Source organism: Ovis canadensis, chromosome 6 (genome assembly GCF_042477335.2).
Source record: "Ovis canadensis isolate MfBH-ARS-UI-01 breed Bighorn chromosome 6, ARS-UI_OviCan_v2, whole genome shotgun sequence".
Lineage (NCBI taxonomy): Eukaryota > Metazoa > Chordata > Mammalia > Artiodactyla > Bovidae > Ovis > Ovis canadensis.
In genome coordinates this window covers 40,612,591-40,637,513 of record NC_091250.1, presented here as the reverse complement: position 1 = coordinate 40,637,513, position 24,923 = coordinate 40,612,591, and the positions used below count along the sequence as shown (strand labels likewise).

The 24,923-nt window shown below is 42.7% G+C and overlaps 1 long non-coding RNA gene across 1 annotated transcript in view; it reads left to right on the top strand.

The window, feature by feature from the left end:
- LOC138442373 (uncharacterized) overlaps positions 1 to 24,923 on the top strand; it is a 66,840-nt gene that overhangs the window by 39,289 nt on the left and 2,628 nt on the right. The window contains exon 2 of the long non-coding RNA XR_011257671.1: positions 3,116 to 3,330. This is a non-coding gene — a long non-coding RNA (uncharacterized lncRNA). The remainder of the gene's footprint in view (positions 1 to 3,115; positions 3,331 to 24,923) is intronic.

Sequence of the window (24,923 nt, the reverse complement as noted above, 5' to 3'; positions counted from 1 at the left end):
TTTCCAGGCAAGAAGGTCTCTTCTAAGGATGCTTCTCGTTGGATTTAGGGCCCACTCAGATAATCCACGGAGAAGGCAATGGCAACCCACTGCAGTACTCTTGCCTGGCAAATCCCATGGACAGAGGAGCCTGGTGGGCTGCAGTCCATGGGGTCTCTAGGAGTCGGACACGACTGAGCGACTTCACTTTCACTTTTCACTTTCTTGCATTGGAGAAGGAAATGGCAACCCACTCCAGTGTTCTTGCCTGGAGAATACCAGGGACGGGGAAGCCTGGAGAATCCCAGGGATGGGGAAGCCTGGTGGGCTGCCGTCTCTGGGGTCGCACAGAGTTAGGTGGACACGACTGAAGCGACTTAGCAGCAGCAGCAGCAGCAGCAGCAGCAGCAGCAGCAAATAATCCAGGATGATCTCATCTTGAGATCTTTAACTTAATTACATCTGCAAAAACCTTTTCCCAAATAAGATCACATTCAGAAGTTTGGGGGTGGGGTGGGTTGGATGCAGACATATATCTGGGGAATCACTATTCAAGCCACTACAGCATCGCACTTGAGGGAGGCATAAATGAACAAGCTAACCAGCCCTTTGGCTACCTGTGGTGTCTGCCATTTTCCTCTTCTGCTCTGGCTGTTTGGGGTTATGTTTCCTGTCACTGCTGATGCCCAAAATGATGACTATCATCCCAGTGACTAGGTCAGGGACATCAGTAGGACAGACAGAGACACAAAGGTTGCAGGTGTCTAAAGATGTGGACCTTGTTGGCTATGCCCAGGCGGCTGTCTCTGCACACTGCTGAAGCTGTGGTGACTTGTCTCTTAGCAAATGTCAACCCTGGTGACTTTTTATCTCCTCTTACTGAGGTGGGCTGCCATTTCCTTCTCCAGGGGATCTTCCTGACCCAGGGATCAAACCCAGGTCTTCTGCATTGCAGATGGATTCTTCACTGTCTGAGCCACCAGAGAAGCCTCTAACTGCTGCAGGAGTTAGTTTGGGGACTCATTGTTGCAGGAAAAGAACCGAGGCTGGAAGGCTGAGTTGGAAATGAATCTGAGTGACAAAAACTATGCTGTGTTCAAAATTACACTCCCACCCTTCTTTGAGACAAGCTTGTCTTTATTCCCCCAGTCTTTCCCCCAAAGTAGAATTTCCTACCTAGCAATGTCTTGGTACTTCATGTAAACAAATCCCTGTTGGTCCATCTCTGTTCTCCAGATACGCCTTGAGTGCAGGCTGAATCATTCATTATTTATTCCCCAGCATAATAAAACCTTTACTGCTTACTTGCAACAGAACTAGGGGAATAAAGATTCAGGGAGCAGAAATGCACAAGCTACAGCAGTTTGTTTAAGAGCAGGACAGCTCTACTGTTGCCTACTTCTTGCCCGGCGTCTGCCGAAATGGCTCTAAGAAGGACCCTCGCCTGCGGTCTCAGCGATGCGGTCCGCGGGAAAGAAGGGCTGAGCTGCTGTTTCCCTCACCCCCCACCTGCTTGCCCCATCTCCTGCTTTCTTTCCCTGCTGAGGATGACAAAGAATGGTCCAGCTCCCTCTCCCTATTCGAAGCCCTCTTTTGCTGTCCATGCCAAACAAAACTCCAATTTCTAAATCGGAGGCCCCAAAGCATTTGCTTTCTCACCACTAATTTCCCTGGAAGAAACCCTGATCACTGGGGAGAGATGAAGACATACACATAATTGAAGCTCAGATATTTTCCCCAAGGCCACAGGCTTTCTTTTTGCAGAGACACTTATGACTCCTAATGACCACTGGGGGTCCCCAGCGGGCTTTTCCAATCACCAGGGGCGCCGCATCCCTCACCCCTCCAGTCCCTTCCCGAGATGCCCGGAAGCCGCAGTCTGCTGCTAAGACACTTCAGTCCTGTCCTACTCTGTGCGACCCCATAGACGGCAGCCCATCAGGCTCCTCCGTCTCTGGGGATTCTCCAGGCAAGAACACTGGAGTGAGTTGCCATTTCCTTCTCCAATGCATGAAAGTTTAAAGTGAAAGGGAAGTCGCTCAGTCGTGCCCGACTCTTAGCGACCCCACGGACTGCAGCCCACCAGTCTCCTCCGTCCATGGGAGTTTCCAGGCAAGAGTACTGGAGTGGGTTGCCAGTGCCTTCTCCGGAAGCCCCAGTCAAAAAACTCGTTAAGCTGTGACGTCAGCCAGCCTGGAAGCTGCGCTGTGGTTGTGTCCATAGGTATGGCTAAGCCTCAAAGGAATGGGGCTTCGTGCTTTCCCTGTCAGCCGAATTTTCAGCCTAAATCATTGTTCTAATGTTATTTTACTGTGCTTTGGGACCCTGGTGGGTAGACTAGGTGGCAGAGGAACAGCATTTAATTTCCTTTGGGGTTTGTAATATGCTTGACACATCTTGAATGCTTGGTTGAGTAAGACACAGTTTATAGTCCTTTAAGTGATGAGCAACTTTGGGCACCTTTGTTCATGTCAAAGTTAAATGTTTGCGAGGGGAGAAGAAAAAAGGAAACACACACTTATGAAATATCTAATATATAGTTCATGGTTTTTAAATTCAGCAGGGCTTCCCTGGTGGCTCAGATAGTAAAGAATTTGCCTGCAATGCAGGAGACCTGGGTTTGATCTCTGGGACGGGAAGATCCCCTGCGGAAGGGAATGGCAACCCACTCCAGTATTCTTGCCTGGAGAATCCCATGGACAGACAAGCCAGGAGAGCTACAGTCCATGGGGTCACAAAGGGATGGACATGACTGAGAGACTAACACTTTCATTTACATTCATTATATTATTTAATCTTCAAAATGACCTCATGAGGTTGGGATTATTGTTCCAAACATGCAGATCAGGGAGGTGACATTAGAGAGATTAGCTTGTCTACTGTTCTACTGCTAATCAGGAGGGCGGTGCCAACAGCACCTATTTGGATGAAAATTGTGTGCTGGGCTCTTTGTCCCATATCCCCCAGCTTTTTGGTTTTACCATTTTACCAAGCAAAGGCCTTCAATCATAGGTCTACCTGAAGCTTTCAAAGTACATAACCAAATCCAAAAGGTGAAGTTGCCCGTTTTTGAATAATAAAATTCAACCTCAAATTTAATCAAGCAAATGCTTACTAAGTACCTTTTATCCACCAGGTTTTACGGCTACTAGAGGTTCAACTGAGCGCCTCATGTGCTACATTCAGGATAAGAAAGAAAGCAGTACTGCTGGGGGAAACGTGTTATTTTGACCAGAATGACATGGACTGGCTGTGTCTGCATAAAGTCAATCAAGGGAAGAGGAGGAGGGTGACCTCATGAATTACTGCAGAAGAGAAACTCACGATTCCTTACCAAACCCCAAACAACGGGTAATGTGACAAATGAAGAAAAATGACCAGGTTCACAGCATGGCACAAAGTGTGTCAATCCACAGAAAATTCAGCAACAGGAAAAACACATAAGGGTCTCTTTTCATCAGCTCCATCACAGGGCCCAGCCCAGGGCCTGCAGCAGAGTAGACTCCAGAATTACTGATCTCAAGTTCAGTGAGGTTCTTACAAATGTATCTGGGCCCACAGTGGGTGGCCCACACTCCCTGCAGCACAGGTCACACTCAAGGGACTCCATTCAGTCTGCCCTCCAAAGGAAAGCTTAAAATGAGAAACCAAACCTAGACACTTCAAACCCACAGGACTCTCTTAGATTGCTCCCAAGTTATTAACAGAGAAATGTATTTGTCTATTAATAGTCATCCAACAATTATATATTTATAGGAAATATGCCTCATTCCCAAGTATTACATCCTCTAGTTTTACCATGAAAAATCCTAAAGAAATGTGAAGGTAAAATGACTCTGATGTCCCTGCAGTTCACTTCAGTTCAGGTGCTTAGTCGTGTCCGACTCTTTGCGACCCCATGGACTACAGCACACCAGGCCTCCGAGTCCATCACCAACTCCTAGAGCTTATCCAAACTCATGTCCATTGAGTTGGTGATGCCAACCAACCATCTCATCCTCTGTCCTTCCCTTCTCTTCCTGCCCTCAATCTTTCCCAGCATCAAGGTCTTTTCAAATGAGTCAGCTCTTTGCATCAGGTGGCCAAAGTATTGGAGTTTCAGCTTCAACATCAGTCCCTCCAATGAATACCCAGGACTGATCTCCCTTAGGATGGACTGGTTGGATCTCCTTGCAGTCCAAGGGACACTCAAGAGTCTTCTCCAACACCACAGTTCAAAAGCATCAATTCTTCAACCCTCAGCTTTCTTTATAGTCCAACTCTCACATCCATACATGACTACTGGAAAAACCGTAGCCTTGACTAGACAGACCTTTGTTGGCAAAGTAGTGTCTCTTTTTAATATGCTGTCTAGGTGGGTCATAACTTTCCTTCCGAGGAGTAAGCATCTTTTAATTTCATGGCTGCAGTCACCATCTGCAGTGATTTTGGAGCCTCCCAAAATAAAGTCAGCCACTGTTTCCCCATCTATTTGCCATGAAGTGATGGGACTGAATGCCATGATCTTAGTTTTCTGAATGCTGAGCTTTAAGCCAACTGTTCCACTCTCCTCTTTCACTTTCATCAAGAGGGCCTTTAGTTCTTCTTCACTTTCTGCCATAAGGATGGTGTCATCTGCATATCTGAGGTTATTGATATTTCTCCCAGAAATCTTGATTCCAGCTTGTGCTTCATCTAGCCCAGTGTTCTCATGAGGTACTCTGCATATAAGTTAAGTAAGCAGGGTGACAATATACAGCCTTGATGTACTCTTTTTCCTATTTGGAACCAGTCTGTTCTTCCATGTCCAGTTCTAACTGTTGCTTTCTGACCTGCATACAGGTTTCTCAAAAGGCAGGTCAGGTGATCTTGTATTCCCGTCTCTTTCAGAATTTTCCACAGTTTATTGTGATCCACACTGTCAAAGGCTTTGGCATAGTCAACAAAGCAGAAATAGATGGTTTTCAGGAACTCTCTTGCTTTTTCAATGATCCAGCGGATGTTGGCAACTTGATCTCTGGTTCCTTTGCCTTTTCTAAAATCAGCTTGAACATCTGGAAGTTCATGGTTCACATATTGCTGAAGCCTGATTGGAGAATTTTGAGCATTAGTTTACTAGCATGTGAGATGAGTGCAATTGTGTGGTAGTTTGAGCATTCTATGGCATTGCCTTTCTTTGGGGTTGGAATGAAAACTGACCTTTTCCAGCCCTATGGCCACTGATGAGTTTTCCAAATTTGCTGGCATATTGAGTATAGCACTTTCACAGCATCATCTTTTAGGATTTGAAATAGCTCAACTGGAAATCTATCACCTCCACTAGCTTTATTTGTAGTGATGCTTCCTAAGATCCACTTGATTTCGCATTCCAGGATGTCTGGCTCTAGGTGAGTGATCACACCATTGTGATTATCTGGGTAGTGAAGATCTTTTTTGCATAGTTCTTCTGTGTATTCTTGCCACCTCTTCTTAATATCTTCTGCTTCTGTTAGGTCCAGACCATTTCTGTCCTTTATCGAGCCCATCTTTGCATGAAATGTTCCCTTAGTATCTCTAATTTTCTTGAAGCGATCTCTAGTCTTTCCCATTCTATTTTTTCCTCTATTTCTTTGCATTGATCACTGAGGAAGGCTTTCTTATCTCTCCTTGCTCTTCTTTGGAACTCTACATTCAAATCGGTATTACCTTTCCTTTTCTCCCTTGCTTTTTGCATCTCTTCTTTTCACAGCTATTTGTAATGCCTCCTCAGACAGCCATTTTGACTTTTTTCATTTCTTTTTCTTAGGGACAGTCTTGCTCCCTGTCTCCTGTACAATGTCACGAACCTCTGTCCATAGTTCATCAGGTGCTCTATCAGATCTAGTCCCTTAAATCTATTTCTCACTTCCACTGTATAATCATAAGGGGTTTGATTCCTGAATGCTCTAGTAATTTTCCCACTTTCTTCAATTTAAGTCTGAATTTGGCAATAAGGAGTTCATGATCTGAGCCACAGTCAGCTCCCGGTCTTATTTTTTTCTGATGATATAAAGCTTCTCCATCTTTGGCTGTAAAGAATATAATCAATCTGATTTTGGTGTTGGCCATCTGGTGATGTCCATGTGTAGAGTCTTCTCTTGGGTTGTTGGAAGAGCGTGTTTGCTATGACCAGTGATTTCTCTTGGCAAAACTCCATTAGCCTTTGCCCTGCTTCATTCTGTACTCCAAGGCCAAATTTGCCTGTTACTCCAGGTGTTTCTTGACTTCCTAGTTTTGCATTCCAGTCCCCTATAATGGAAAGGACATGTTTTTGGGGTGTTAGTTCTAAAAGGTCTTGTAGGTCTTCATAGAACCATTCAACTTCAACTTCTTCAGCGAGATGTGGCATCTTAAATGGCCCAACTCTTCTGCAATCTGAGAAGAGCCAGAATAGGAAAGACAGAAATACATGTTGTATAATTTTAAGTCACTTGCCCATGATTGAAAGCTTAATGAGCATGTTCATCTTAGGAGAAAATGGCAATGACGAAATTTCTTTGTGCTTATGTTACCATCTCTCCACCAAAGACCTTAAAATTAACTCTCAATAGTGCCTAAAAAATTGGTAAAACCAGTAGAACTCTTTGTAAAAATGTTAATGCCTCCTTTGTGATAGTAAAAGTGTGGAAAAGAAAAAAAAGATCTGGGAAGGAAAATTCTATGGCGAAATTAATTTCGTTAATTAATTTCATCTGGGCTTGTAGGTGATAGGAAGTGATAGCATTTGGTAAGTAAGATGCTTGGAAATTCAGAAATTTTAAAATAGCAGTATTCAATTTTTCAGTTTATAAAAAGACAATAGTAATTTTTTAAAAAAGCATTCACCATTTATTGGGTGCTATGTGCCAGGCCTTGATCTGACCTAAACTCTAAAATAACAATTTCTCTTAATGCCTAGACTTTGCTAACCCCACGTGTATGAGGGACACATTCAGAGCAGTCAAGTCCCTTTGCCTATCAACCGGCACCGGCAGCCAGAGAGTTTTGATGGTTCCTTAAGCTGTTGGGAAGATTTGTTCACGCAGGTGGTCTCACCGTGTTTTTACACTGGGGTACATGGCTATGTTAAATAGTTGACCTTGGCCTATTTTTGCAAAAATAATAGCTATAATTTATTAAGAGTCTACTGTGAACCAGTATCTTATCATGTTGTTGCTATAGTTCAGTCACTAGGTCGCGTCAAGCTCTTTGTGACCACATGAACTATAGCCCACCAGCCTCCTTTGTCCATGGGATTCTCCAGGCAAGAATACTAGAGTGGGTTGCAATTTCCTTCTCCAGGGGATCTTCCTGGACTGGAGATCGAACTCTTGTCTCCTGTACTGGCAGGTGTTTTCTTTACCATCTGAGCCACCAGGGAAGCTGCAAATTCTCTTATATCATCTGGTAATTTTCACCAAAATATCTGCCAGAAAGGCTTTATCTTTTCCTTTTCAAAGAGGAGGAAATTGAGGCTTATATTACTGGAAAGTGTTGGAACCAGGAGTCAAACATAACTTTGGCTTCAGAGCTTGTTCCTTTTATGTTCCAGGACCAAGTTCCTCATGCGGATCATGCCAACCGCCTGACCTGCTTGCACAGGCCAGACTCCCCTAGTGGAAGGTACAGAGTCTGTGCCCTTGGCATGAGACCCCAGCCTTCTTGGTTTCTAGAGAGCCCTTAGTCCTAGTTTCTTAGGTACTTTTTTTTTTTTTTTGCCATCTTCTGATCCTTAGCCAGAGAACCTGACATTGCATCTTCTATTTGTGACTCACTCTGTTTTTCTGTTTTGTGCATCATTAATAAAAATAACTGACAAAACAAACAGTAGGACAACCCACAAAATATCAACAGACAACACATACCCACAGCCTCTCCTTTTCTGTTTTATTCTGTTTTCTTTCCCATTTTAGACACACTGGGTGGTTAACAAAATCTACCAGAATATATCTTACTTGTTTTCAGAAAACTGTTATGATGTTTTGGATCTTGAGTTGGCTTCTTAGCCCACACCCTTGTTTGGGTGAGGTGTGCCCAAGAATAAGAGAATCAGCAGTTGCTTGGGATGATATTTCCATAGAGAGGAAATGGTTAGACATCACTCTAATGGAGAAACTCTCCTCCTTAATCCAGGATGACTGAGGATGCTGGAGCTCTGGTCAGCTCTGGAGCCAGCAGCCTGCCTCCTCTCCCCGCCTTTAGTTCCCTGCTTCTTCCCTTAACACAATGAGCTCATTTGTTTACTGCTTTTTCTCCCCTATTAGCGGTAAGCTTTATGACAATGGGGACCAAGGTTCCAGTTTTAATTTCTTTCTAGCAACAATTGGTTTTCCGCCAAAGGTAGTGGGAAAAATATTAAGAAAATAAATAGTTGTATGAGTTCAAGGACTTGACAAGGAATTTGGACCCCATCTTATAGTTCAGTGGTTCTCAACTTTTCCGTCTACTCTACACATAAAGAATGCGATCCATCCCTACTAGTAATTCTTATTCTCTTCTTGAGTACATTGGAGAGAATGGTGAGCGAGCAGGCAGAGAGCAGTCATGTACTTAGAATCTCCAAAGAGAGGCATTTTTGGAAAAAAATATCTTAGTGAATTGTGAAAACCATTCTCCCAGCCACCACCAAGGGCAGTGAAGAGAAGGAAGAGTCAATGAAATTTTTGACTGGGAGCAGGGAAACAGGAAGAAGCTTTTTTGGAATGACCTTGTTGAAGTGTCCTAGGTTAGGATGGGCATGAAATCAGAGACAGAAGGAGGTTGTAGTCAGCTTGTTTAAATGCAATAAAAATCTGGGCTATATTGTCAATAGAGTCCCAGAGAGGAAGGGTGAAAATGAGAAATACTTTGAAGGAAAAATTGATAGGAGGAAGAAAAGAACAGTGACCACTACATTTAGAGAATTTGAGCTTTGCTGATTGAGGAAGAATAATTCTACTAACAGAATTAGGGTAGGAGAAGGAAGATGCCCATTTAGGGCAAAGGAACATTGAATTTTCCCTTACTTTCTTAAGTTGGCACCATTAAGTTGAACTATTGTTGAATTTTCATTTTTGCAAAAAGTTTTGGAGTCAAGTGTTCCTCCTTACAAATATTTAGTTTTGAGAGTGTTTAGTTTGCTAGGTTTGTGAAAAGCCAACTCTTTGGAAAGACCCAGATGCTGGGAAAGATTGAAGGCAACAGGAGAAGGGGGAGTGACAGGATAGGATGGTTGAATAGCATCAGTGACTCAGTGGACTTGAAGCTTAGCAAACCCTGGGAGGCAGTAGAGGCCAGAGGAACCTGGCATGCCTCAGTCCATGGGGCAGCAAAGAGACGGACACGACTTAGCAACTAAACAACAACAAAAGTTTGCTAGTTATAGATAATTTGATGGCACCAAAACCCATCTTTACACAAATTTGTTCCCCTGTGAACTAAGACCATTTACCACGTAATCTTTCTTTGTTGATGTTAGCATATGAAAACTTATACCTAATCAAAATACTTGTAAGTAAGGACAAGCGGACTTGGTGAAATTCTCTTAAGGTCAGATTCCTGTCTATAGATCAGTTTGTATAACTCAGATCACCATCCTTTCTTTTATAGGAAAGATAGTCCATGGCTTACTGTGGCAGACACTCTTCAAAGACAGCTGTCAACAAATCTTCCCTTTATCTATGCACAGGCCATCCATCAAGAGGTGGGTTTTATTTGCCTTCCCCTGGATCTTGACTGGCTTTGTGCAGGCTTCAACCAATAGGTTTAGGGGCAGAAATGATGCATGGCCTGTTCTGGGCTTCACCCTTTACAGCAAGGTAGCTTCTGCTTTTTCTGTCTTAGAATCCAGCTGGCATGCTATAAGGAACCCTAGGCCATTCTGCTTAAGAGGAAGGTCTTGAAAGGCTGTCGATGATCAGAAACCATGCAGAAAGAAAAGGCATGTGAAGGAGAACCAAAATGCCCCATCAAGAGCCGGCACCACAGCCAACCCCTACGTAGACGAGGAAGGGCTTCTTGGAGCTTCCAGCCCAGTAGCTCCACCTGCTGGTGGTTACCTGAGTGACTCCACAAGCATCACAAGAGGCAGAGGCACTTGCGAGTAAATTGACAAAGTAGGCAGTGAGACTAGACCACTGTTTAGAGTGGTTTGTTACACAGCAATCAATATCATACACTTACATACCTGAAATTCCTTTTTATCATGTAACACTAAACAGATAAAAATAAATCTTAAAATATAGGTCATAATGTATAAGGGACGTAAAGTTTCTCCCCTACATTCTTTTGGTTTCCAGCTGGGACTGACATGAGACAGATTAACAGGAGGAAAGCATACACATTTCATCACATTTTACATGTGCAGGGTGTCCCCACAGGAAAATGAAGACTCAAAGATGTGGCTGGGCCTAAGTGCTTATATACTAGGTTGAATGAACAAAGAGTGGTGATTGTGGAAAAGTAACTGCAAAATCTGGGGAGACTAAAAGAAGATAAGAATTATTTTAACAAGGTCTGTTTGTACCCATTTCTCTTGGCCTTGATTCCTCATCTCTTTCCTCCTGGTGTAGGGACAGCATCCTTCATATGGGAATTTCATATCCTGCTACTGGGAAGGAAAAAGGAAGGTCAAAGCACCCTTCTTATATCTGCTCTTTTTCAATTTCCTCTAAATCAAAATAATCAATATGCCAAAGCAGCATATTTTGGGGTTGTGTGTTTTGAATCTCTTCAAATGCACAATAATAATACAAGCACTTAGTGAACCTGCCGCATTATAGCTAGAACATTTTCAAAGTCATTGGAGCTAAATCCGTGACCCAATCAGAGGTAGTCACTATCCTCAATTCTGTATTGATTATCTCTTTGCTTTAAAAAAAACAAATAACATTATCTGGACTTCCCTGGTGGAGCAGTGGATAAGAGTCTGCCTGCCAACGCAGAGGACACAGGTTCAATCCCTGGTCTGGGAAGATTCCGCATGCCCTGGAACAACTAACCCGTGTGCCACAACTACTAAGCTGGGTGCTCTAGAGCCCATTCTCTGCAATAAGAGAAGCCATCTCTTCCTGCAATGAGAAACCCATGCACCGCAACAAAGTAGCCCCTGCTTGCAACAACCAGAGAAAGCCCGTGCACAGCAATGAAGACCCTGGCTGTCTCTGTCCTCCACTTCTTGCTGCTCAGAGTGTGGTCCCTGGAGCAGCAGCAGCAGCACTCCTTGGGAGCTTGTTGCTGCTAAGTCGTTTCAGTCGTGTCCAACTCTGTGCGGCCCCATAGACGGCAGCCCACCAGGCTCCCCCGTCCCTGGGATTCTCCAGGCAACAACACTGGAGTGGGTCGCCGTGTCCTTCTCCAATGCATGAAAGTGAAAAGTGAAAGTGAAGTCGATCAGTCGTGTCCAACTCTAGCGACCCGATGGACTGCAGCCCACCAGGCTCCTCTGTCCATGGGATTTTCCAAGCAAAAGTACTGGAGTGGGGTGCCATCGGAGCTTGTTAGAAGTGCTAAAATTCAGGCCCCACCCTGACTTATCAAATCACCCACAAGATCTCCAGGTGATATGCAGATACACTGGAGTTTGAGGAGCAGGGTCAGCCAAGCTGGGGTTCACAAATCTGTGGGTGCGTGTGTAGAGGGGAAGCTTCCTGGGAAAGAGAAAAATGAACCATCAAGGGGTTCATTTTTAGCAAGGAAAGCCTTCCTCACTGAACACATCTTAGAGGGGAAGTTGGACATAAAAGTAGAGCAGACTTTTATTTATCCTTCATGTTATGAGAGCGTTCATGTGGTGCTTGTTCAGATTACCAAGGGCCAGCATTTATGTAAGGCTAGTTCATTTCCTTCCTTTCTATATTTAGAAAAAGCTGTTCCTCAAAGCGTGACCTGTTTCAGAATCACCAGCGCTGCTTGTGTTCCACAGCTGATGAACTGGGGGTGTACTTTTAATAAGCATCCTGGGGGACCCCTTTGGACACTAACCTTTAAGAAGACTCACTGAGCATTCCCTGGGTCCTCAGACTTTGCCCTGATGCTATTTCTTTCTCATGACACTATTTCCTTATCATTATCCAGAAGCTGGTCCACATCAGACCAGGGGAGAGGGCAAGACCGATGTGGGAGGAACAGTGAAAGACATTCAGTCGTGTCTGACTCTTTGTGACCCCATAGACTATATGGTCCATGGAATTCTCCAGGCTAGAATACTGGAGTGGGTAGCCTTTCCCTTCTCCAGGGGATCTTCCCAACCCAATGATTGAACCCAGGTCTCCCTCATTGCAGGTGGATGCTTGACCAGCTAAGCCACAAGGGAAGCCTCATGTGGGAGAAAGGGAGGGTAAATTCTATACTATTGCTGAATAAGACCATTCCCTTCTCATCCTACTCTTTCTATCTCTTTCTTTGCACACAGGTGTCTCAGTAGTAAAGAATCCACCTGCCAATGTAGGAGGTGCAGGAGACACAGATTTGATCCCTGGGTTGGGAAGATCCCCTGGAGAAGGAAATGGCAACCCACTCTAATATTCTTCCTTGGGGAAGTCCATGGACAGGGGAGGCTGGTGGGCTGCAGTCCATGGGGTGGCAAAGAGTCAGACATGCCTGAGTGACTAACACTTTCACTTTTTCAGTTATATTTTATATGAAGTCTGTGGGCCAGTTTGAGAAGAGTGACATTAATAATGGCTTTTAATAGAAAATTTGTTAGAGCTTGACTTGTTAATCTGGAATGTGGCCCATTTGTACACTGGGGGCTGCTTATGTCACTGTTTGTCTAAGCTGGCAGATGATAAGAATGCCTTCACTCGTAGACTCCTTGGCAGGTGATAACTGTCTTTCCAAACAAAAGATTCTAACAGGCATATCAATAGCACCAGAAGATGCCTTACTCGCCAGCATATGACTATCCCAAATATTATGTCTCTTATATTGTGTCCTTGGTTACTCAGTTGTGTCTGACTCCTTGCAACCCCATGGACTGTGGCCAGCCAGGCTTCTCTGTCCACGGAATTTTCCAGGAAAGACTACTGGAGTGGGTAGCCATTCCCTTCTCCAAGGGATCTTACTGAACCTGGGTCTCCTGCATTGCAGGTGAATTCTTTACCATCTAAGTCACCAGGAAAGCCCATCTCTTATATTAGGCCCATCAGGAAGACCGGCTTGTCTTTTAGGTTTCAAGTGCAATACTGACTTTTAAATAGGATTCCAAAGTCAAATGCCTTTCAAAATTTTGTTTCTAAGACAGGCTTTGTGATATTTCTTAGGCTGTAGAAGAGCTGGGAAGAGGGAAGAAGGTAATGATCAGGCAGAGAGCCCTGTCAGGGTGGTGCCTGAGCTCCTCCTGGGATGAGTTTAACTAGAGAATTAGACTCCACAGGCTGCATATTTCTGAGGGATTTCTGTAAACCTGGCTGCTGTCAGGGACAAAGCAAAAGGCAGAGTAGTGTTGAAGCCCTGTTGCCCAGAATGTCTTGTGGCAGACATGAAATAAAAATTACAAAGAAGGAAAATGTCATTTTCAAAACCTTACAACAGGTCTTGAGAGGCTTCCTTGGTGTCTTTTAAGTTTATTTCAATAAGCAACTTACATTCACAGGAGAGAAGGCTATTTTCTCTAAAGACACTAGAAAAATAATTGTTTGCCAGTGAAGGTTTATTCACATATCCTACTGACAATCTTGTACGGAATTTGGGAAGAAGCAGTTTGGAAATCTTGATTTTGGAAACTGCAGCAGTTCCCAAGTGTAATAGAATCACGGATACTGAATCTTAACAGGACCATGTATCGCGTAGATAAATGTCACATGCTGTGCTTGTATATTTATAAATTTTTTTTCACTAAAGCAGTGTGATTTAGTGGAAGAAATATGCATTTTAGAATCAGACAGAGTTAGGTACAAACTCTAATTTGCCCACTTAAGTGTTCTTGGGCAAAGCATTGGGGATCTATTATAACAGTGCTTTTCACCTAAAACATGGAAATAGAAATAGCTATCTCTCAAGGCTTTTGTGAGCATGCAATGATGTCACAGCATCTAACACATGTCTACACACAGTAGGGGCTCAATAATGTTTGTTTCATAAATTAGATATTTCACTTTCCGGGCTGATACATTTTCATGTATTTAGTAGGTTAAAAGTATATTTTTTAACTGAAACTAATTAATTGTGATAAAAATATTATGAATGTTGAAAATAAGTACAGAATTTATGATGTTGACCTACTTTGATGGGTTAAGTAAATATATTTAGTCTTTTCTGTAAACTGCCTTTCTTGTTTGACTACTCTCCATGCGATGAAAAGTCATGTTAAGACGTGAAAGAATAAGTAAAAAGTTTATATACCATAAATTGTATGTAAATCTAAAAATAAAATATGATGCAAAGGAATAAGACATACTAGATTGAGTGAAAGATTGGCTGGTTGGTTGATTGATTGCTCCCAGCCTTTTTTTCCTCCTTCAAGTAAAACCAATTGAATTGTTTCCATTCTGAGGAATTTATTATTAATCTGTACAGAAAAATAGGAAGAAATAAACAATAAGAACAGAGATGAGTTGATGAAGCTTGGGACATGGTAGAGTCAGTTCTTTACACCAGGATCTTTATACCCAAGTCTATATATCCTGACTCCCTGCTGAGATGGTCAGTGTAAAACCTTTTTGCTCTCTGTTTCTAGTTAGGGGAGTATTTTGAAACTTATGAAGTTTTCCAGTGTCTCCATTCTGTGTCCATCTGACCACCTCTGCCAAGTGTTACACAGACTAATTCCTTCTCAAGGGCTCTTCCCTTCAGTCCAGAAGACGCCAACAGGGCAGAACAGTAGGAAAAGGCTCCTGGTCTCAGGGGCTGAACTTTTAGTGTTGGTTATAATCATACCATTGCAGGCTTCCTGGGTAGCTCAAACAGTAAAGAATCTACCTACCATGCGGGAGACCTGGGTTTGATGGCTGGGTCGGAAAGATCCCCTGAAGAGGATTTTTTTCACTTTAATTATATGATGAAATATATTAAATTTATTTAAGAAAAAGTTATTAAGTGTCTATACTTAATATATAGGAACTTAATATATGGATACTTGGTACTACATCAGCTTTACTAAACTGAAACTAGTTCCAGAATTCTCTTGCATGTGTGTTTCAGGGTTAGACTTGTCCATGAGAGAAATTTGCATGGTATTTGGAAGACAAAAAAGAAGCACAACCATTTTTTTGTCTTACTGCTCTGAAATTTGGTGCAGGGTGCCAGGCACTGTGGCAGCCTGTGAATGTTGTCGCAGATCTGCTGGCTTACCTTGGTGGCCAGGTGGGCTGCACCTGGGTCTGCAGTTTCTCCAGCTCTAGCGGGGTCATCTTGGACTCTGTTCCCTGGGTGAGTGCACGTGTGGCGTCGTGTCAATAGCCTTGGCTTCTCCTGCAGATAACCTGCGTCACTGAGGCTGGAGGTGATGAAAGACAGACGCGGGCTCCTGTTTATCCTCTCTCTCCCCTGCTTTTCTTCTTGCTGTTCTTCTCAACTACCATTCCAGCTTACCTACTGCAGCTTCAGGCTCCACATCTGATGCAGACAATGAGTGCCTTTATTATGCATCACTCATCATGGGACTGCTTCTCTGGGGCACTCACCACCAATACAGTCTGTATGTACCAAACTGCGCTGGGCTTTAGAGACAAAAATGGGGAGCCAGGGAAGTATTGACCTTCTTTCCTGAGTTTAAATGCTAGTTGAGGATATTATTATTATAATACAAAAGGAGTTACACATAGTGTTTTTAATTTTCAATCAGGCTGAGGATTCTTAATGATATACTGTTATGCGTGCTAAGCTGTTTTAGTTGTGTCTGACTCTTTGCAACACTATGGTCTGCAGCCTGCCAGGTTCCTCTGTCCATGGGATTCTCCAGGCAAGAATACTGCAGTGGGTTGTCATACCCTCCTCCAGGAGAGCTTCCCGACCAATATACTGTTACAGAATTTAAAAATTTTTCAAAGGTTTTCTTGTTTTTTAATCAACATAGATGCAAAGAAGACTAAGAGAGGATTTAAAGCTTCCCTCAGGCTAAGCAGGGATTTCAGGCAACTCTTACCCAAAGATCATACAGTGTATAAGTGGCAGATATTTCATCTTCAGATTCATATTCCAGCACTTGTTTAAATGTAATGCTGCTGCTGCTGCTGCTGCTAAGTCGCTTCAGCCGTGTCCAACTCTGTGTGACCCCAGCCCACCAGGCTCCCTCGTCCCTGGGATTCTCCAGGCAAGAACACTGGAGTGGGTTGCCATTTCCTTCTCCAATGCATGAAAGTGAAAAGTGAAACTGAAGTCGCTCATTTGTGTCCGACCCTCAGCGACCCCATGGACTGCAGCCTTCCAGGCTCCTCCATCAATGGGATTTTTCCAGGCAAGGGTACTGGAGTGGGGTGCCATTGCCTTCTCCCTTAAATGTAATAGTTATGAAAAATTTTTAGTTGCATGGAGCAGATATTACTATCAATTGTGTCTCTGCATGACCAAAATACTTATCATCCAGAAAATTACAAATATAATAGCAGACTTGGCACCATGCAGAAAGCCACAGGGGACTTTTCAGCTTTTGAATAGTTACTTGATGTTCAGTAGATATGACCATAGAAATATGAACAAATAAAATGTCAGTCATCTGAGTGCCCTTTCTTTTGATGCTAAGCTTCACAGAATAGGTACCTACAGGTTTCCCTTTTAGATCATGCCTTCCCGTGGAGTTGTAGGAGAGATGGGGAGGTTTGCATGGAAGCTTGGAGGTGGTTAGCTCCAATATATCCACACAGGGGCAGAGCTAGAGCAGCAGACACCTCTACCAGTTATGCCACCAAGATCGAATTTGACAAAAAGTGATCATCACAATGGTGATTTTGTAACAGAAAGGAAAGGGGCAGGGCACAACTTTTGAAAGAATGACATAGCCCAGGGGCACAACATAAACCAAGTAGAATCAAATGGGACCAGGGCTGCAGACAAGACTAGACCTTGATCCTCAAGCAGCAAGTGAAATGACAAACCCAGAGGCACCATGGCAGTTCACGGTTAGAAGACCAAGAGTGGGCAGTGGCCCCAATCCTGGAAATCTTCCCAAAATAGTTGGAATGATCATCCCACTCATTAGCATATGAAATTACCCAGCTTGTAAAAACTAATCAAGCCACATATTGCAGGCTGCACTTGCCCTCTGTGATGGCCCACACTCTGCCCATGGAGTGTGCTTCCCTCTGAAGCTGAATAAAGCCACTGCTTACCTATCACTTTGTCTCTCACTGAATTCTTTCTGTGATGAGACATCAAGAACCTGAGCTTCCTTAAGACCCAAAACCAGGCACTGTGGGTTTTGGCTGGGTTTGAGTCCCAGCCACATGGGTTCAAGTCCAAAGCAGGGTTTTGGCCGGGTCTGAGTCCCAACCACGTGGGTTCAAGTCCCTATCTGAGGTAAATAGTTTCAATTCCTCCAGAGCTAAGTGGGTCAGGCCAGTAACCCAACCAGTAAGGTATTGTATCTCTCAAGGGCAGGGCCTTTGACCTCTGTGATGTGATTCTTTAAGAGTTGAGGCATATATTCATCATCTTTAACTTATTTTTTAATTTTTTATGATAAAACTAATATATGCTGGTTTGTAAAATTAAACTCTGTAGAAGTATGTGGAGAAAAAAAGAAGTCTCCTGTCCCTCACCTTCCCATCACCTCTATCCTACTCACCAGAGTTCTATTCTCAAAAAGTAACACATACATATTTAACAAATATCAGTATTTATTGAATGCCTTTTAATTATTAATGCCAGGCACTATGCTTGGTCTAGGAATTATGGCCATGAAAAACACTGACCAAAAAGATCATTCATTTAGTTTAGGTCTTAGTCTGTTCAGTCTGCTGTGACAAATTACCATAGACTGGACATTTTAAATAACAAACATTTGTTTTTCACAGTTCTGGGGGCTGTGAAGTCCAAGTCCAAGGCACAGCAGATTCAGTATCTGGTGAAGGCCGCTTTGTGTCCTCAAGTGAAGAGCACTAGGGAGCTAGTTTCCTCTCTCATAAGCACACTAATCTTATTCATGAGGGCTCCTCCCTCATGACCTAATCACTTCCCACATGTTCCATCCCTAATACCATCACATGGGTGTTAAGATTTCAATATATTAATCTGGGGGAATAGAAAGATTCACTCCATAGCAGTTTACATTTAGCTCTTGGTATTATGATATATACATGTGTTAGTTAAGGTACACCAATACTTGTGATACATAGATGCCAAATATTTAATAGCTCCAAATTAGAGAAATTTATTTCTTATATATGTAACATGACTAAACTGCAGTGACTCAGGCACTTAGGATGGTGGAGGCTCTACCACTTCTGAGACATACATATCAAATTTGCAGAACAGTGGTCTTTCAGTACAGTTCAGTCGCTCAGTCATGTCCGACTCTTTGAGACCCCATGGACTGCAGCACACCAGGCCTTCCTGTCCGTCATCAACTCCCACAGTTTACTCAAACTCATGTCCATTGAGTCGGTGATGCCATCCAACCATCTCATCCTCTGTCATCCCCTTCTCCTCCCGCCTTCAATCTTTCCCAGTATCAGGGTCTTTTCCAGTGAGTCAGTTCTTTGCATCAAGTGGCCAAAATATTGGAGTTTCAACTTCAGCATCAGTCCTTCCAATGAATATTCAGAACTGATTTCCTTTAGGATGACTGGTTGGATCTCTTTGCACTCCAAGAGACTCTCAAGAGTTTTCTCCAACACCACAGTTCAAAAGCATCAATTCTTCAACCCTCAGCTTTCTTTATAGTCCAACTCTCACATCCATATATGACTACTGGAAAAACCATAGCTTTGACTAGATGGACCTTTGTTGACAGAGTAATGTCATTGCTTTTTAATATGCTGTCTATGTTGGTCATAACTTTTCTTCCAAGGAGTAAGCATCTTTTAATTTCATGGCTGCAGTCACCATCTGCAGTGATTTTGGAGCCCCCCAAAATAAAGTCTGACACTGTTTTCATGTTTCCCCATCTATTTCCCGTGAAGTGATGGGACCGGATGCCATGATCTTAGTTTTCTGAATGTTGAGTTCTAAGCCAACTTTTTCACTCTCCTATTTCAGTTTCATCAAGAGGCTCTTTTGTTCTTTGCTTTCAGCCATAAGGGTGGTATCATCTGCATATCTGAGGTTAGTTATATTTCTCGTGGCAATCTTGATTCCAGCTTGTACTTCATCCAGCCCAGCGTTTCTCATGATGTACTCTGCATATAAAACCAGGGTGACAATATGCAGTCTTGACGTACTCCGTTCCCAGTTTGGAACCAGTATGTTGTTCCATGTCCAGTTCTAAATGTTGCTCCTTGACCTGCATTCAGATTTCTCAAGAGGCAGGTCAGGTGGTTTCGTATTCCCATTTCTTTCAGAATTTTCCACAGTTAATTGTGATCCACACAGTCAAAGGCTTTGGCATAGTCAATAAAGCAGAAATAGATGTTTTTCTGGAACTCTCTTGCTTTTTCAGTGACCCAGAGGATGTTGGCAATTTGATCTCTGGTTCCTCTGCCCTTTCTAAATAGAGCTTGCACATCTGGAAGTTCATGGTTCACTTATTCTTGAAGCCTAGCTTGGAGAATTTTGAGCATTACTTTGCTAGTGAGATAAGTGCAATTGTGCAGTAGTTTGAACATTTTTGGCATTGCCTTTCTTTGGGATTGGAATGAAAACTGACCTTTTCTAGTCCTGTGGCCACTGCTGAATTTTCCAAATTTGCTGGCATATTGGGTGCAGCACTTTCACAACATCATCTTTTAGGATTTGAAAGAGCTCAACTGGAATTCTATCATCTCAACTAGCTTTGTTTATAGTGATGCTTCCTAAGGCCTACTTGACTTTGCATTCCAGGATGTCTGGCTCTAGGTGAATAATCACACCATTGTGATTATCTGGGTTGTGAAGATCTTTTTTGTATAGTTCTTCTGTGTATTCTTGTCACCTCTTCTTAATATCTTCTGCTTCTGTTAGGTCCCTACAATTTCTGCCCTTTATCGAGCCCATCTTTGCATGAAATACTGCCTTGGTATCTCTAATTTTCTTGAAGAGTTCTCTAGTCTTCCTCGAATCTATTGTTTTCCTCTATTTCTTTGCACTGATCACTGAAGAAGGCTTTCTTATCTCTCCTTGCTCTTCTTTGGAACTCTGCATTCAGATGCTTATATCTTTCCTTTTATCCTTTGCCTTTCACCTCTCTTCTTTTCACAGCTATATGTAAGACCTCCTCAGACAACCATTTTTCCTTTTTGCACTTATTTTTCTTGATGATGGCCTTCTGTATAACGTCACAAACCTCCATCCATAGTTCTTTAGGCACTCTGTTTATCAGATCTAATCCCTTGAATCTCTTTCTCACTTCCACTGTATGATTGTAAGGGATTTGATTAAGGTCATACCTGAATGGTCTAGTGGTTTTCCCTACTTTCTTCCATTTAACTCTGAATTTGGCAATAAGGAGTTTATGATCTGTGCCACAGTCAGCTCCTGGTCTTGTTTTTGCGGACTGTATAGAACTTCTCCATCTTTGGCTACAAAGAATATAATCAACCTCATTTCGGTGTTGACCATCTGGTGATGTCCATGTGTAGTCTTCTCTTGTGTTGTTGGAAGAGGATGTTTGCTATGACCAGTGCGTTCTCTTGGCAAAACTCTATTAGCCTTTGCCTTGTTTCATTCTGTACTCCAAGATCAAATTTGCCTGTTACTCCAGGTGTTTCTTGACTTCCTACTTTTGCATTCCAGACCCTTATAATGAAAAGGATATCTTTTTTGGGTGTTAGTTCTTGTAGGTTTTCATAGAACTGTTCAACTTCAGCTTCTTCAGTGTTACTGGTTGGGGCATAGACTCGGATTACCGTGATATTGAATGGTATGCCTTGGAAATGAACAGAGATCATTCTGTCGTTTTTGAGATTGCATCCAGGTACTGCATTCTGGACTCTTTTGTTGACTATGATGGCTACTCCTTTTCTTCTAAGGGATTCTTCCCCACGTAGTAGATATAATGGTCATCTGAGTTAAATTTACCCATTCCAGTCCATTTTAGTTCGCTGATTCCTAAAATGTCAGTGTTCACTCTTGCCATCTCTTGTTTAACCACTTCCAATTTGCCTTGATTCGTGGGCCTAACAGTCCATGTTCCTATGCAGTATTGCTCTTTACAGATTGGACTTTACTTCCATCACCAGTCACATCCACAACTGTGTGTTGTTTTTGTGTTGGGTCTGTCTTTTCATACTTTCTGGAGTTATTTCTCCACTGATCTCCAGTAGCATATTGGGCACCAATCGACCTGGGGAGTTCTTTGTTCAGTATCCTTTTTGCCTTTTCATACTGTTCATGGGGTTCTGAAGGCAAGAATACTGAAATGGTTTGCCATTTCCTTCTCCAGTGGACCACGTTTTGTCAGAACTCTCCGCCATGACCCGTCCATCTTGGGTAGCCCTTCACGGCAGGGCTCATAGTTTCACAGAGTTAGACAAGGCTGTGGTCCATCTGATCAGATTGGTTAGTTTTCTGTGATTGAGGTTTTCAGTCTGTTTGCCCTCTGATGGAGAAGGATAAGAGGCTTATGGAAGCTTCCTGATGGGAGAGAATGATTGAGGGGGAAAGTGGGTCTTGTTCTGATGGGCAGGCCATGCTTAATAAATCTTTAATCCAATTTTCTGTTGATGGGAGGGGCTGTGTTCCCTCCCTGTTGTTCAAGTTGATGCCAAACTATAGTGGTGGTAATGGAGATAATGGCGACCTCCCTCAAAAGGTCTCATCCACACACTGCTACCCTCAGTGCCCTCAGCCCTGCAACAGGCCACTGCCAGCCCACATCTCTGCTAGAGACTCCTGGACACTCACAGGCAAGTCTGGGTCAGTCTCTTGTGGGGTCACTGTTCCTTTCTCCTGGGTCCCGGTGCACACAAGCTTTTGTTTGTGCCCTCTAAGAGACTATTTCTTCAGTCCTGTGTATGTTCTGGTGGCTCTATGGTGGGGTTAGTGGCGACCTCCTCCAAGAGGGCTTATGCCATACCCAGGTCTGCTGCACCCAGAGCCCCTGACCCTGCACAGTCCACTGCTGATCCGCATCTCCGCAGGAGACACTCAAACACAGTTCTGTCTCAGTCTCTGTGTGGTTTCTGGGTCCTGGTGTGCACAGGTACATTTGAGCCCTCTGAGCATCTCTGGCAAGTATGGTCTTTAGCCAAGTCAGCTGGATAGGGTCATGGAGGAGACAATGAGGAAAGATTTTTATGGGCTTTGTTTGGGAGTAGAGCACTTTTACACCTCTGTTCACATTTCACTGGCTACAGCTATATGACTTCACTATACCATTCACTACCTGGGTGACCTTGGGAAACTTATTTACATCTCTGTGCCTCAGGTTCCTCATGCATAAAATACAGATAATGAGTACCTATTCCTAAGGCTGTTTATTAACTAAATTGTAGAAAACACAGAAAGCCTTTTGAACAGCTCCAGGAAGAAGAAGGGAATAAACATTTTAGTGAGAAGTTTGTTATTCCTGCTCAGTAGGTTTCCCTGTACACAAACAGGATTCAATTTAACTACTCTTCTGAAATTTAAAATTTAATGTGTTCCAAATATTATTTCATGTTAGAATTATAAATCTACCTACCATTTTAACAACTATTCAGTATTTTCCCCCATTCTCTGTGGACATAGCACTGGAAAAGATCCAATCCCAAGGAAAGACAATGCCAAAGAATCTTCAAACTACTGTATAATTGCTCTTTTCACATGCTAGTAAGGTCATGCTCAAAATCTTTCAAGCTTGGATTCAGCAGTATATAAACAGAGAACTTCCAGATGTACAAGCTGGGTTTAGAAAAGGCTGAGGAACCAGAGATCAAATTGCTAACAAATGTTGGATCATGGAGAAAGAAGGGAATTCCAGAAAAACATCTACTTCTGCTTCATTGCTTATGCCAAAGACTTTGACTGTGTGGATCACAATAAACTGTGGAAAATTCTTCAAGAGAGAGGAGTTACAAACCACCTGACCTGCCTCCTGAGACATCTGTATGCAGGCCAAGAAGCAACAGTTAGAACTGGGCATGGAACAACAGACTGGTTCCAAATCAGGAAAGGACTACGTCAAGGCTGTATATTGTCACCCTGCTTATTTAACTTATATGCAGAGTACATCTAGCAAAACTCCAGGCTGGATGAAGCACAAGCTGGAATTAAGGTTTCAGGAAGAAATATCAATAATCTCAGATATGCAGATGACACCACCCTTATGGCAGAAAATGAAGAGAAACTAAAGGGCCTCTTATAAAGGCTAAAGAGGAGAGTGAAAAAACTGGTTTAAAACATTAAAAAAAAAAAAAAAAGCTAAAATCATGGTGCTGGTCCCATTGTTTCATGGCAAATAGATGGGGAAAAAGTGGAAAAGTGACAGACTTTATTTTCCTGGGCTCCAAAATCACTGCAAACAGTGACCGCAGCCATGAAATTAAAAGATGCTTGCTTCCTGGAAGGAAAGCTATGGCAAACCCAGGCAGCATATTAAAAAGCAGAGATATCACTTTACCAACAAATATCTGTGTAGTCAAAGCTATTTTTTTTTCAGTAGTCATGTATAGATGTGAAAATTTGACCATAAAGAGGGCAGAGTGCTGAAGAATTGATGCTTTCAAATTGTGGTGCTGGAGAAGACTCTTGAGAGTCTCTTGGACTGAAAGAAGATCAAACTAGTCAATCCTAAAGGAAATCAATGCTGAATAGTCACTGGAAGGACTGATGCTGAAGCTCCAGTACTTTGCTCACGTGATGCGAAGAGTAGACTCACTAGAAAAGACCCTGATACTGGAAAAACAAAACTGAAGCTAAAACGAGAAGGAAGTAGCAGAGGATGAAATGGTTTAGATACCCTCACTGACTCAATGGATATGAATTTGAGCAAACTCCAAGAGATAGTGGAGGACAGAGGAACCTGGCATGTTGTAGTCCATGAGGTCGACAAGAGCTGACATGACTTAGCAACTGACAAAAACAATAACAATTCTGCAGGCATATATAATATATTTAACTCTTTGATGAGTATTTTTGCTTATCAACTGTGTATATCCATGCTGTGTGCCATAAATGCTTGGCAGGAAAATTCCTACCTTGTGCTGTCACACTCCATGTATGTTAAAACATTCAGCTATCAAATGCAGGAAAATCACTCTAGGACCATTTAGAAGACTTCTTTTTGGTTCAGAAGATCCTACCAGAGGAAGAAACATAGGACCTGCCCGCCAGCTTTTCATTTTTCCTTGCTCTATCCTTTGTGGTAGTGGAGCCTGGATGCTGTTACACATGAAAAAGGAAAGGTTTAAAGTGGCATCCTTTGGGCTTTTACCAGAATATGTTGCTGAACACCAAGCCTTTCAAGACGGTCTTCCTGAGCATCCTTAGAATCCTAAGGATTGTGGAATCTTCTCATGGTTTTGGATTATAAATTTAGTCTTATCATTATTACATTGTGTATTATTAGCTAAAATACTTTAACGGTTTTAAATGTTAAAATTGTTTTAAAAAGAGGCAAAATATTTTTCTCTTTTTTTTAATAGAAAAATGTTTAAATTTATGAGGAAATAATATTAACAATAGCTCTCCTTTATTTCTGATTCTTATAATCGTTGAGTCAGTTTTTTCCTCGGTTTTTGCAGCAAAGATTTGAAGGGACAGACAAGCTCAAACAGGCAGAATTTTATTAAGCAGGCAGAAATAGTACAACCCCAAGACATGAGAGTGGGCAGACTCTGTAGGAGTGGCCTTGAATCGTCTTGACTTTTGTGTTTATACTTCTCCTCTCCTCTTCCTTGGAGAAGGCAATGGCAACCCACTCCAGTACTCTTGCCTGGAAAATTCCATGGATGGAGGAGCCTGGTAGGCTGCAGTCCATAGGGTCACGAAGAGTCAGA